Source organism: Acanthochromis polyacanthus, chromosome 3, assembly GCF_021347895.1.
Source record: "Acanthochromis polyacanthus isolate Apoly-LR-REF ecotype Palm Island chromosome 3, KAUST_Apoly_ChrSc, whole genome shotgun sequence".
NCBI classification, from domain to species: Eukaryota; Metazoa; Chordata; class Actinopteri; family Pomacentridae; genus Acanthochromis; species Acanthochromis polyacanthus.
Window position 1 is genome coordinate 22,099,561 of NC_067115.1, and position 13,223 is coordinate 22,112,783.

The window sequence follows — 13,223 nt, forward strand, 5'->3', positions numbered from 1 at the left end:
TTGTAGCCCAGGTGAAAAAATTAAAAGGAAAAAAGTCCTCCCAGCTACTACTGCTTACTAAATTGGTTTTCTTGCTACAGCTTTGAGTTGAACTGTGTTCTCGCATCATGGAAAGAATTTTATTGAAAAGTATTTTTTAAAAATCATGATTAAACAAAAACTACTTAAAGGTCTGGTTTGGTCCTTGAACACACACACAGTGCAAGTCAAACAGAAATTCCTGTGATGCACAACCTACAAAACCTACAATACCACAGCCGCCTGTAGTTTAAAGACAATGTTTGAGGCTGTAGTCCGACTGGCTCCTCCTCCTCCGTATAATCCCTCCCTCTCAGCCCGGGTTTGTGCCTGTAGCGGACAGACCAACACTCCCCTCCCTCTTCATGCTAATGTTCAGCTCCCCTTGTCTCTACCTCCAACCGTCGACTCTGTGAGGCTGCTTCACCCACACTGCAACTCGACTACTCCAGGCAGAGGTGCTGCTGCTCTAAAACACACTCATCCACACACACCGACTTAGCACGTCCTGGGGCTGTTCATACATACCTTGCCGGCTTTAGCTTACCGACTTCAGCACCACCACCCGTAGAGAGAAACTAAGAAAAACTAACTGAAGACTGCGACGGCTGGTCAGCGCGACCGTTGCCGTCTACCAACCAAACCTGCCCCCCCCCCTCCTCCTCCTCCTCCTCACCGCGACCGCCAACGACTGACGTCTGTTGGTGGATTTTTGGAGCTCGAAAAGAGGAGGAGTCTGTAGCTGAGCGAAGCGGAGAGCAGACGCTCGAGTTCACCGATTCAAGACCATACAGTTGTTGTTGTTGAGGAACAGCTCACTGTTTTTTCTCCTGAGTGTCGAAACCAGTGGACTCGTTACCCTTCTGACATCACATCCTGACCGCAACGGCAGCACACACCGGGCTCCGGAGGAGTTGGTTACCTGCAGGAGGAGCAGAGGAGGAAGTCTGCTACACACCGCAACGGAAAATCGCGGGAGCATCGCTGGGCAACGCGAAGAGTCGGTGAGTTCAGGTACTGCAGCTCGCATGCTAGCTACCATGCTGCTCTCATTTGCCTTGTTGTTTGACACAAATAGGGGATGTTCTTCTTGCAACTTGGGTTTTTGAACAGACACACTTAGCCAGGAATAGCAAAACTGTATGTATATTTTTTGTTTTAGCGCCTAGGTGGCACAGTATATTTTGAGCGCTACAGTTGGCATCGCAAGCAGTAACCTTCGCTAACAGGAGTGATGCTAGCTAAATGTAGCCTAGCTAAATACTATTTAAATTTTAACGAAACATTATTGAAATGTTTTGTTTTTTAACGCTAAAATGGTTTTTACAAGCTGCTTACGGACACCCACCTGAAAATTCATGGTTGTAAGTTACATGAATTATCTCTCTTTGTAAAAAAAAAAAAAGTTCTATAATTTTAATATATAATAATTTTTAATATTTAGATTCTAAAATTTGTAATAAATATTACATTTCATGAACTTTTCCTTCTACAGTGACCTCTACTTTGTCAGTTCAACATCTCACTCCGTTTAGCATGTAGCCACTCGGAAATCATGGCGTTATACTTAGTTCTCTGCGAAACTTTGGAACCATTATTGTAACTGAACCTTTACATAGTGCACAGAGTAATTTTGATTTTTGTTTTATAAAAGCACTTTGTTTAGCTTGCAGCTACTCTTAAATCATGGCATTATTTGTGCTGAGTTGCAGATCTAATGAATCCTGATTTCTATTGCATTAAAGGAACTTTTTTAATATGGGGGTTACATTTTCTTTTTTTTAACTAAAAATTATGCACATTTGCAACCATACTGTATCTTGTACGGTTGCACTATTTTATTGATGCTGAGCGGTGGTTCCTTAACAAGAACCTAGCCATATGAGCAACAAGACAAAAATGGTGTAGTTCTCTGTTGATTCAAGAAACACACCACTCATGTTGCTAAATTGTCTAATACATGTTATCTCAGAGCTTTCAATGCAATTCAGTCACTTCCCCATGTAGGGACCTGAAATGTGCATTTGTGTGTTGAATGTCTTTGTATGTAACTTCAGTCTTTAAGGTCCAACCCTAGCAATGTCAGTGTGGCGACCATGTTGTGTGGAGCTAAAACAAGCAGGAAGCACATTGCAGAGGTGGCAGTTTGGGGGGAGGGGCAAAAAGGAAGAAAGGTTTTGAAGAGTAGTTGGTCTGCTTTGAGATATAACAAGTAATACGAATTATAGAACAAGAAGAAAAGCTTTGGTACTTTAATTATTGCTATTTTGTAGAGCTTTAATTAAGAAATATTTTTCTTAAAAAAAACATAATCCATTGCAGATCATAAGACAAAATACCTAAACTGAAAATTAACATTTAATTGCGATCTAGATCCGACCGAATGTGAAAATGCACTGAAGTAAAGTGGAAACTGCTGCATTCTTTAGATTGTGCAGCTAAACCCCCCTCTTTTGACGAAAGTGGTACAGCCCAGTAATTTTCCATGCACCACACTGCCCTTGGATGTGGGTGTGGCCTAAAGTCAATGGTAATACAAGAGTTGAGCATTTTTTCTTATTGCCCTGGTTTGTGGGTTTCTAAAAAAGAGGAAAAAATGCATCTTTTTGATTTAAGTGAAGTGATTTGCAGATTAAGTGACCAACTGAGTGTTTGCTGCATGAAGCACATACTTATCAGTCAGCCACAGTTTGAGGGCTTTGTCACTCTGCACATTCAGCATGCTTGGAAAAATTTTTGTCTCCATTTAGTCCACAAAAAGTGAGCTGCTTCAGGTCTGTTTGTACCTCCTTGGAACATGGTAAAGCCGTGTTTCTATGTTCACCTCCTCCACTTCACCCAGTGGCAGTGCTCACATGGTGCACTTGCAATTCATTACACAGTCAGTGTTTTTTTTGTTACTGCAGAAGAGGAAGCAGCCTTTAAAGGCACCACGTACATTTTTCAAAAGCTTTCGTGTTGATGCTAGGAACATTTATTTTTTTACTCCACTAAATCTAATTGGCCTCTCATCCAATATGATTGGTCAGAATTCATCATCAATCGCACAACAGTTTGCAGAGCTAGCTGCATTCAAATAGATACTTAATAAAAATATATAAGTTTAAGGTTCTGTCTGGTTATAATTTCAAAGAGAGATGCCCAAATGGTGAATACGGTGTGTGCGTGCCAGTGACACCTTTCTCATTGGAGGTTTGTTGCCTGATATAAGTCACTGCTGTACAGCTGTTTGCCCCTGACATCGCCCGAGGAAGCCCCTAGTCTTTGGCTCTAGTTATACATCCCAGTAGTGAATTCAGCCATATAATTGAAATACATCTGAATCTAAAATGTGCTTACATTAACTTTGTATAAAACATGACATTTCAGCGTGATTGCCTTTCTGTCAGATTGTCGGTAGATGTGGAGAGCACATCTAGCAGGTCATTCAAAAATTTTAAGTTTTTTTTAAGGTAGTTTATTTCCTCATTTTTGCCTTTATTTAGATGGTGCTGTGTAGAGAGACAGGAAATGTGGGAAAAGAGACCAGGGAGAATGACATGCAGTAAAAGTCTGGCCGGCCAGGAATCAAACCAGGGACTTGCTGCTGACGGCATTTGCGTCCATGTCCCCGAACCACTCGGCTCTCAGATCGCCCATGTACACTTAGACTTATCCCAGTAAAAAATGATCATGTATGATGGATGACAAGACAAGAGCCATTTAATTTTGCAATAAGGCATTTATGGTATGCATCTACAGAAATAGGTCTGTGAACATGCCATGTAACAGACCTAGTGTCTGCATTAAGACTTAATAATATGGGCTCATTTTCTGTAACAATTACAATACTTCTTTTTTAATTTATATTCGTATAGTGTGTCTAGTATAGAACTTAACACTCACCTCACAGTGCTCTTTTAAGATGAAACATAATCCATAATAGTGACTCAGACCTAATATATTTAGAAAGATCACTCTGCATGTAAATTTTCATTGAAATGTTATCTAGTCCTTGTTTTTGTGATCATATGAATCTGAACTAAATTTATAAACAGAACTGATTTGCTCACAATGTAAAAATAATTAGCAGCTTGTCTGTTTCTAATGTATTTTTTTTAATTTTTTCATGTTATTTTTGTAAAGATTCCTGATGTAAATGAATTCAGGAATTATAGCAGGTTCTGATGCTTCATTTTTAATTTTGATGATGGTAAAATTATCCTTTTTCTAAGTTTCTGAAACCATGCCAAGTCCATAAGAACCGGTTTCAGCCAGTTGCAGCCGGTTTCTCTTTGCTTCAGGCTGAAAATGAGAGCGATGAGAAACATGATCTAGGCTTATACTTAAAAAAATGTGTTTGTTATTCATTATTTACATCTTCCCAGGCTGATAATTAGTTAAGACTTGCTTATTTTGAATTAGTTTTACATTTTACGCATTAAACATAATAAATTAGTCAGACCTTATTTGTATGTGTGTGTATGTAGATGGTCCTAATAATTCAATCATATTCAACTAACTCAGAATCTATTTCAAAGGCATCGCATGTTTGGACTTGCACATGCATGCAGTCATGTGTCTTTCTACTCCCATTGCGTCGTGCGTTATGTTTCAGCGTCTGCTCCATTGATTTAGTCATGGGAGCTGTCTGCCTGAAAAGTTAGTGCGAAGGCAGTCCCCTCTGTGCAGTGTTGCCTTATACATGACTATTTAGCACTTTTCAAGCATGTAGTGTGTTTTCAAAGTGTGATGGCAACCTAACAGGTTACTCACATGTTTGAGTAACTGCTGATGCCATTGCACCAATTGTAGAAGCTTGGATCTTTTGCAAAATGCTTTCAGCAAAAGATGTCTGAATTGATGTTGAATGAATGTAAAACCTTACTGCATAGCCACAACAGCTCAAGGTAAGACATGTACAAAGAGAAACTGAGCATGTCTTGTTTGTTCGCCTTACTAACAGAACTGTCTAAATTGTAAAAATCAGGTTACATACTGTATTCTTTCTACAAATGGTTAAGACGTAATAAGTAATGAAACCACTGTAAATGAGCAAAAAAGAAAAGAAAACAACATATTTCCTCTTGCTTTTTAGGCAACAAATTAAATAAACATTCTTCTCAGACCCCAGGAAGAAGCTAACCTGATTTTTCCCTTTTTATATTTTCTATTTTTATTCATATAAACAACAAGGATGAACAAATGAATATCGAGCAAAACACATACAGCATGGGAGTAAATGGGTATTTATAGATGATCCCCGCACGGCATCATTTTATTTCTCATTAAAGTACACTCAGCACCCCCATCTTGACAGAAAAAAACAGAAATGTAGAATTTTTTGCAAATTTATTTTAAAAAAAGTGAAATATTACATGGTCATAAGTATTCAGACCCTTTGCAGCGACATTCATTTTTAACTCACATGCTGTCCATTTCTTCTGATCCTCCTCGAGATGGTTCTGCTTCTTTATTGGAGTCCAGCTGTGTTTAATTAAACTGACTAGACTTGATTAGGAAAGGCATACACCTGTCTATATAAGACCTTACAGCTCACAGTGCATGTCAGAGCAAATGAGAATCATGAGGTGGAAGGAACTGCCCAAGGAGCTCAGAGACAGAATTGTGGCAAGGCACAGATCTGGCCAAGGTTACAAAAGAATTTCTGCAGCACTCAAGGTTCCTCAGAGCACAGTGGTCTCCATAATCCTCAAATGGAAGAAGTTTGGGACAACCACAAGTCTTCCTAGACCTGGCCGTCCAGCCAAACTGAGCAATGGTGGGAGAAGAGCCTTGGTGAGAGAGGTAAAGAAGAACCCAAAGATCACTGTGGCTGAGCTCCAGAGATGCAGTCGGGAGATAGGAGAAAGTTCCACAAAGTCAACTATCACTGCAGCCCTCCACCAGTCGGGGCTTTATGGCAGAGTGGCCCGACGGAAGCCTCTCCTCAGTGCAAGACACATGAAAGCCCGCATAGAGTTTGCCTAAAAACACATGAAGGTCTCCCAGAGTATGAGAAATAAGATTCTCTGGTCTGATGAGACCAAGATTGAACTTTTTGGTGGTGGCGGCGGCGGAGACGGGCCAAATATTCGGATCCGTTCATGTGGTTCGTGCGGTGGCGTGGCAGCGGCGGAGGAGACGGCTCGAATAGTCGGATCCGTTCGTCTGGTCTCCCGGGTCCACATTTTGCCCTCGTTTAGTCTTTAGTTAAACTGAAGAATTCCCAAACACTGGTCTTCAGCATCTTGTCTTGTGTTTATGCAACGAAGTGAAGCGTGGCTTCAGAGTCGGCAGCCACCCGGCCATTCGGGTGGTGTTTACAAACACGAATGGAGGAGCCGAAATGAGCCAAAGAACAGGCCGGGATGAGCCGAAATGGGCTGAAGGCGTAGGGAAGAGACGAGCTCCGAATATTTTCTTCTGGGGGGAGGAGGGGGTGGTCACATCTACATATGTGTATATGTTAGACATATGTGTATATGTTTATGTGATCACAGGACGAGATGAGCTGATGTGGGCAGAAGGCGGAGGGAAGACAGTAACGCTGTATGTTCTTTCCGCCCAGTGACGTACAACGGCGGGGGGGGGGTATTCGGATACCAAAATTAATATCCGGATAGTGCCGTAGCGAACGAATATTCGGGATATTCGGGTCCAGCCCTAACTCAGAGGGTGCAGGACTCCGCAAAAGCTGCTCAGTCATCATATGATTTCTGACGGATGAAATCTTTCATGGTCAAATCATGGTCCGCAGAGCTAGATTTGTAGTAAAATCGCATATGATCATCAGCAGGCAGATGATGTAGTGTTCACTTGTAGTCATAGTTACAGTGACATAATGCCACTAACTCGCAATGATACGGAAATCCTTAGCAAATCTGTGGATCCAGACTGTAAGCTACGTCACTACTAAAATCTAATCAATTGGTCTTTGTCTTATTTCTGACCCTCCCTGAAAATGTAATCAAAATCTGTTTGTCCGTTTTTGAGTAATGTCGCTAGCAGACAGACAGACAAACAGACAAACCAACGCTAATCGTCACATAACTTTGCTGCGTTCATTGGTGGAGTAAAAAAATCGCTCCATTTTATCTGGGACAAATCTGACATTAGAACACCCTAGTTTTACTCTTTTCAAAATATTTTTTGGTCACACCTATCTGAGCACACCACAGCTACCAAGCACTAGCTACCACAACCTTCATCAGGGGGCATTTAGGGAACATCTGTAAATTGTATTGCCTATCGATAAGAAAATGTTCAGCAAGTGATGTGTTTTGCTTGTGACAATATTCATTCGCTACGGTAACGCCCCACCCCCACCCCCCGCCCCGTCGGATGTTACCGGGCGAAAAGAATATGCAGCGTTACTGTCTTCCCTTCGCCTTCAGCCCACATCGGCACATATCGGCTCATCTTGTTGTGTGATCACATAAACATATACACATACAGTGCCTTGTGAAAGTATTCGGCCCCCTTGAACTTTTCAACCTTTCGCCACATTTCAGGCTTCAAACATAAAGATATAAAATTTTAATTTTTTTGTCAAGAATCAACAACAATTGGGACACAATCGTGAAGTGGAACAAAATTTATTGGATATTTTAAACTTTTTTAACAAATAAAAACCTGAAAAGTGGGGCGTGCAATATTATTCGGCCCCCTTGCATTAATACTTTGTAGCGCCACCTTTTGCTGCAATTACAGCTGCAAGTCGCTTGGGGTATGTCTCTATCAGTTTTGCACATCGAGAGACTGAAATTCTTGCCCATTCTTCCTTGCAAAACAGCTCGAGCTCAGTGAGGTTGGATGGAGAGCGTTTGTGAACAGCAGTCTTCAGCTCTGCCCACAGATTCTCGATTGGATTCAGGTCTGGACTTTGACTTGGCCATTCTAACACCTGGATACGTTTATTTGTAAACCATTCCATTGTAGATTTGACTTTATGTTTTGGATCATTGTCCTGTGGGAAGATAAATCTCTGTCCCAGTCTCGGGTCTTTTGCAGACTCCAACAGGTTTTCTTCCAGAATGGTCCTGTATTTGGCTCCATTCATCTTCCCATCAATTTTAACCATCTTCCCTGTCCCTGCTGAAGAAAAGCAGGCCCAAACCATGAGGCTGCCACCACCATGTTTGACAGTGGGGATGGTGTGTTCAGGGTGATGAGCTGTGTTGCTTTTACGCCAAACATATCGTTTTGCATTGTGGCCAAAAAGTTCGATTTTGGTTTCATCTGACCAGAGCACCTTCTTCCACATGTTTGGTGTGTCTCCCAGGTGGCTTGTGGCAAACTTCAAACAAGACTTTTTATGGATATCTTTGAGAAATGGCTTTCTTCTTGCCACTCTTCCATAAAAGCCAGATTTGTGCAGTGTACGACTGATTGTTGTCCTATGGACAGACTCTCCCACCTCAGCTGTAGATCTCTGCAGTTCATCCAAAGTGGTCATGGGCCTCTTGGCTGCATCTCTGATCAGTCTTCTCCTTGTTCGAGGTGAAAGTTTAGAGGGACGGCCGGGTCTTGGTAGATTTGCAGTGGTCTGATACTCCTTCCATTTCAATATGATTGCTTGCACAGTGCTCCTTGAGATGTTTAAAGCTTGGGAAATCTTTTTGTATCCAAATCCGGCTTTAAACTTCTCCACAACAGTATCTCGGACCTGCCTGGTGTGTCCCTTGGTCTTCATGATGCTCTCTGCACTTTAAACAGAACCCTGAGACTATCACAGAGCAGGTGCATTTATACGGAGACTTGATTACACACAGGTGGATTCTATTTATCATCATCAGTCATTTAGGACAACATTGGATCATTCAGAGATTCTCACTGAACTTCTGGAGTGAGTTTGCTGCACTGAAAGTAAAGGGGCCGAATAATATTGCACACCCCACTTTTCAGTTTTTTATTTGTTAAAAATATAAAATATCCAATAAATTTCATTCCACTTCACGATTGTGTCCCAATTGTTATTGATTCTTGACAACAAATTAAAATTTTATATCTTTATGTTTAAAGCCTGAAATGTGGCGAAAGGTTGAAAAGTTCAAGGGGGCCGAATACTTTCACAAGGCACTGTATGTCTAAAACATATACACATATGTCTATGTGATCACCCTCTCCTCCCCCCAGACAAAAATATTCAGAGCTCGTCTCTTCCCTGCGCCTTTGGCCCACTTCGGCTCATCCCGCTTCAGCCCACCCGGCCATTCCCCCGAATGGCCGGGTGGCTGCCGACTCTGACGTCACGCTTCACTTCGTTGCATCAACACAAGACAAGATGCTGAAGAAGGCCTCCGCGGTTTGGGAATTCTTCAGTTTAACTGAAGACAAAACGAGCAACCCAAACTATCCTCACCTCAGCCTCCATCTTCACTGGCACACAGCACAGAGTCCAGACGCAGCGGTGGCAAAGCCAAGCGAGGCATAAAGCGCTACCTGAAGAACAAACCAGCATCTGATAAGACTGCTACGGACTCTGTCGGGGTGAAAACCGGAACCGAAGACGCCTCAGCCGCCGCCGCCACCAGCAAACCTGTTAACGTCACGAGAGGTGAGCAGCAGCCTCAGGAACCCAGCGCCGAGCGTCCCATCGTACGGCCACTAAAGACCACCAAGGCCTCGCCTCACTTCACCTCACCTCATGTGGAAGCAAAGCAGCCCTAAACCATCACTTTACTACCACCATGTTGCTAGTATGATGGTTTTCTTGTGGATTGCAGTGTCAGCTGTATGCCAAATGTAACGGAATCCATGTCTTTCAAAAAATTTCCACCTTTGATTTATCAGTCCACAGGATTGTATCTCAGAAGTTTTGGGGCTCATTCAGGTATTGTTTTGTAAATGCCAGATGATCCTTTGTTATTTTTGGTCAGTAGTGGTTTGAGCCTTGCATCTCTCTCATGGATGCCATTTTTGCCCAGTGTTTTCCTTATTATGAAATCATGTACGCTGACCTCAGCTGAAGGAAATGAGGCCTGCAGTTCTTTTGATGTTCATCTGGGTTCTTTTGTGACCTCCTGGATGAGATGTTCGAGAAACTGTGGTCGACCGGCCACTCCTGAAAGGTTCACCACTTTTCCATGTTTTCTCCTCTTGTGATAACAGCTTCCACTATAGTTCACTGGACTCCCAGAACCTGGGAAATGGTTTTGTTATGCTTTCCAGACTGATAAATGTCAGTGACGTTGTTTTTCATGTGTTCTTGAATGTCTTTGGGACGTAGCATCATGTGCTGCTTTTGGAAAGCCTTTAGCCTACATCACAATTCCAGACAGGTTCTATTCAGTGATGTTAGTTTCATCAAGCCTGCAGTGGTTATACGCGAGTGTGGCTGGTGAAACTGAATCCAAATGCCAAATGAATTTGATCATTTAATAGATTAGTAGCTAAGTGGGCAGTTACTTTTTCATGTAGGATAAGGTGGACTGGACAGCATTTTTCCTACAATAAATGAAATCAACTGTATATTCTATTTTCTTAGGTTATCTCTGTCCTACATTAAAATTAGTTTAATGATCTGAAACATTTAAGTGTGACAGATATGCAGTAATAGAAGATATCTTTAGGGGTGCAAATACTTTGTCATAACATCATAACTTGTCCCTGATCATTGAACACAAATGATTTCCATACATGACTTTTGGTCGTGCAGTGCAGCTGTTGCTGCAATTACTGACCAGTGTCTCCAGTCCGTACATCATCTGCAGTATTTTTGGAACCTGTGGTGCTGTAAACAGAAAAATTTGGTTTTGCAGGGCTCCAGACTAACTTTTTTACCTATGAGCACAGTGGCCCCTAACATAAAATTTTTGGAGCGCAAGCAGAAAATTTAGGGGCGCACACCAAAATCGACTTGCAATGTAAATATTCACATTCCCTCTCATTTTCACTGTATTACTGATAAATACTTGCACAATAAATGCAGAAACTATGTTTTCAATTCACAATTTATTGTGCAGCACTTGACAAAACATAGCAAGAAAAGCACCTAGAGAGAGCAGTACTCCGCCAAGGCTGCTCAGCTGACATAATTTCCAACGGATGAAATCTGTAATAAAAAAGAACTTGTGCTGAGTACAGGCATGTGTTATGCATGTGCACGTTATGTATTTATACCGAATCACATGTAAATTACTCTTATAAAGGTCTGTTGATCAGTTCATCAATTCTGGCAAGCCTTTGTTTTGCTAGTGTTAAAATAACTGTTCCCTTCAGGCTTTTATTTTGAAGGCGTATTTTTAATGCTACAGGCTTTTATTTTGTGACCATTCCAGCGGCACAGGAAGTGTTTCTCTCAGAAGAGGTTTCTTGACATGATGAAGACGCTGCAGAAAAGTACGAAAATCGACGTAAAAATGAAAGAAAAGGGTTCCACGCTGTTGCTGTCTAGCAACTTAGAAGCAGATAGCTGGAATGGGGAGAAACTCTTGTGGTGTTTCCTGAAGAAAGGACTGAAGGACAAAAGGTGAATTTGTGTTTAAAATAAGGCTGAACGTAAACGGTTTTGTGAAACATCAGGAGCGTCACCGTCATTCGCCCCCCCCACTCTCACACACATTGGCCCGCCTTCTTCTTTGGTGTTCGTCTACTTTCTTCTTCTTTTTGAGTTAATGTCAGTTGGTAAACCAGCTCATTTGCGCATTACTGTCTACTGGGCTGAAGTGTGGAACAGAAGTTTGTAAGCCACAAAAAATATTCAGTAGTAATTTTTAAAAATTCTTCCAATTTACTGGTCGCACATGCGCGAGTAGATGAAAAATTCACTCGCACTCGCTCAAACTTTGGTCTCAAAATGCGACCATTTAGTCGCAGTCTGGAGCCCTGTTTTGTATTCAGTCTGAATCCACCCTAAAAGCCCTCATGTACTGTGAAACAGATAACAGGAAGGTGGACAGGAAACCGTCTTTTGTTCACGCTACTGTTTGTCTTGGTAAATGTAGCCTGACTCCCCGGATGTTGGATAAGGAAATAAGCCTGACACTGGCTGCTCATTTAAGGCGGGTTTGTCCTCTCCTCGTCATCAGTGCAAATAAACAGATATAGACCAGAATGGTAGCACCATGAATAAATCTCTGCAAACAAGATAGATAGAGCTCTTTATTGTCCCGAAGGAAATTTGTTTTCACAAGCTGTCATGTCACACATCATAACATACATACAAGGACGAAATTCACAATATGACATACAAAAATAGAATTCAAGTTCAGCGCGGTGGCTTATTGAGGATGACGATAGCTGATGGAACAAAACTTCTGTTGTAACGGACATAATGCCATCTTAGTGCTCGAAATCTGCGTCCAGAGGGGAGGAGCTGGAACATGTGATGAAGAGGGTGTTCAGTGTCTGAAATTATTGATCTGGCGAGACGGGCTAAGAAAAAAGTGAAACCTCGTACCTAGGCAAGTATATCCCTTGACATGTATCAAATACAACACCCTGCGAGTATTTCTAAGTGGAAGGTTGAGCAGCAAAACTAGGGGTCGAGTAATTATTGGCCCTCCCGATTAATTGCCTCATACTCTTTTTGTGTTGTATTGTTGCTTTGAGGTTGTACTTTGAGGCATACTTTGAATGCTATCTCAGCTTTTGAATTCTACATTCATTGATTAACCTCAACAATAGGGCTGGCCTGAATAGTGAATTCTGGTCTCCGGATATTCAGGCCCTATTAAAGACGAAGATTCGTTCCGCCCGGTAATGTCCGACCGGGGGTGGGGGGTGGGGGATGAGTGACTATTTGGATACCACGCAGCTCTACGCTTGTCCCGTCTGGGCTACCTGGTTGAATGGCTCATTAAATCATTTATGGTTATTTTGGGGGGGGGTTAATATATTAACAACTGTTTGAGAAGAATCCTCCGGATACGCTGGCCGGACAGCATCAGAAACGAGGAGCTGTGGCAGCGGACAAAGCAGAAACCTGCAGATGAAGAGATTCGACAATGCCGCTGGAGATGGATAGGCCACACACTACGGAAGCCAGCCACCAACATCACCAGGCAAGCCCTCAGATGGAACCCCCAAGGAAAAAGGAAGAGAGGTAGGCCACTAAACATCCGGCGACGCGACCTTGACGCCGACGCCAAAAAGTCAGGCTACACTTGGGGACAGCTGGAGAGACTGGCCCAGGACAGAGACGGCTGGAGAGACCTTGTCGGTGGCCTATGTCTCAGGAGGGGCGACAGGCATAGATAGAAAGTTAATATCCGGATACCGCC

General features: G+C 42.3%; 1 protein-coding gene across 2 annotated transcripts in view; it reads left to right on the forward strand.

Moving 5' to 3' along the window:
• The first annotated feature begins 363 nt into the window (after positions 1-363).
• The window catches only part of atf7ip (activating transcription factor 7 interacting protein), a 36,532-nt gene continuing 23,672 nt past the window's right edge, over positions 364-13,223 (forward strand). Inside the window, exon 1 of one of the 2 annotated variants that reach the window (XM_022190647.2) lies at positions 364-1,032. The gene's annotated coding sequence lies outside the window, so the exon portion shown is untranslated. The remainder of the gene's footprint in view (positions 1,033-13,223) is intronic. The other variant, XM_022190646.2, reaches the window with a different exon arrangement.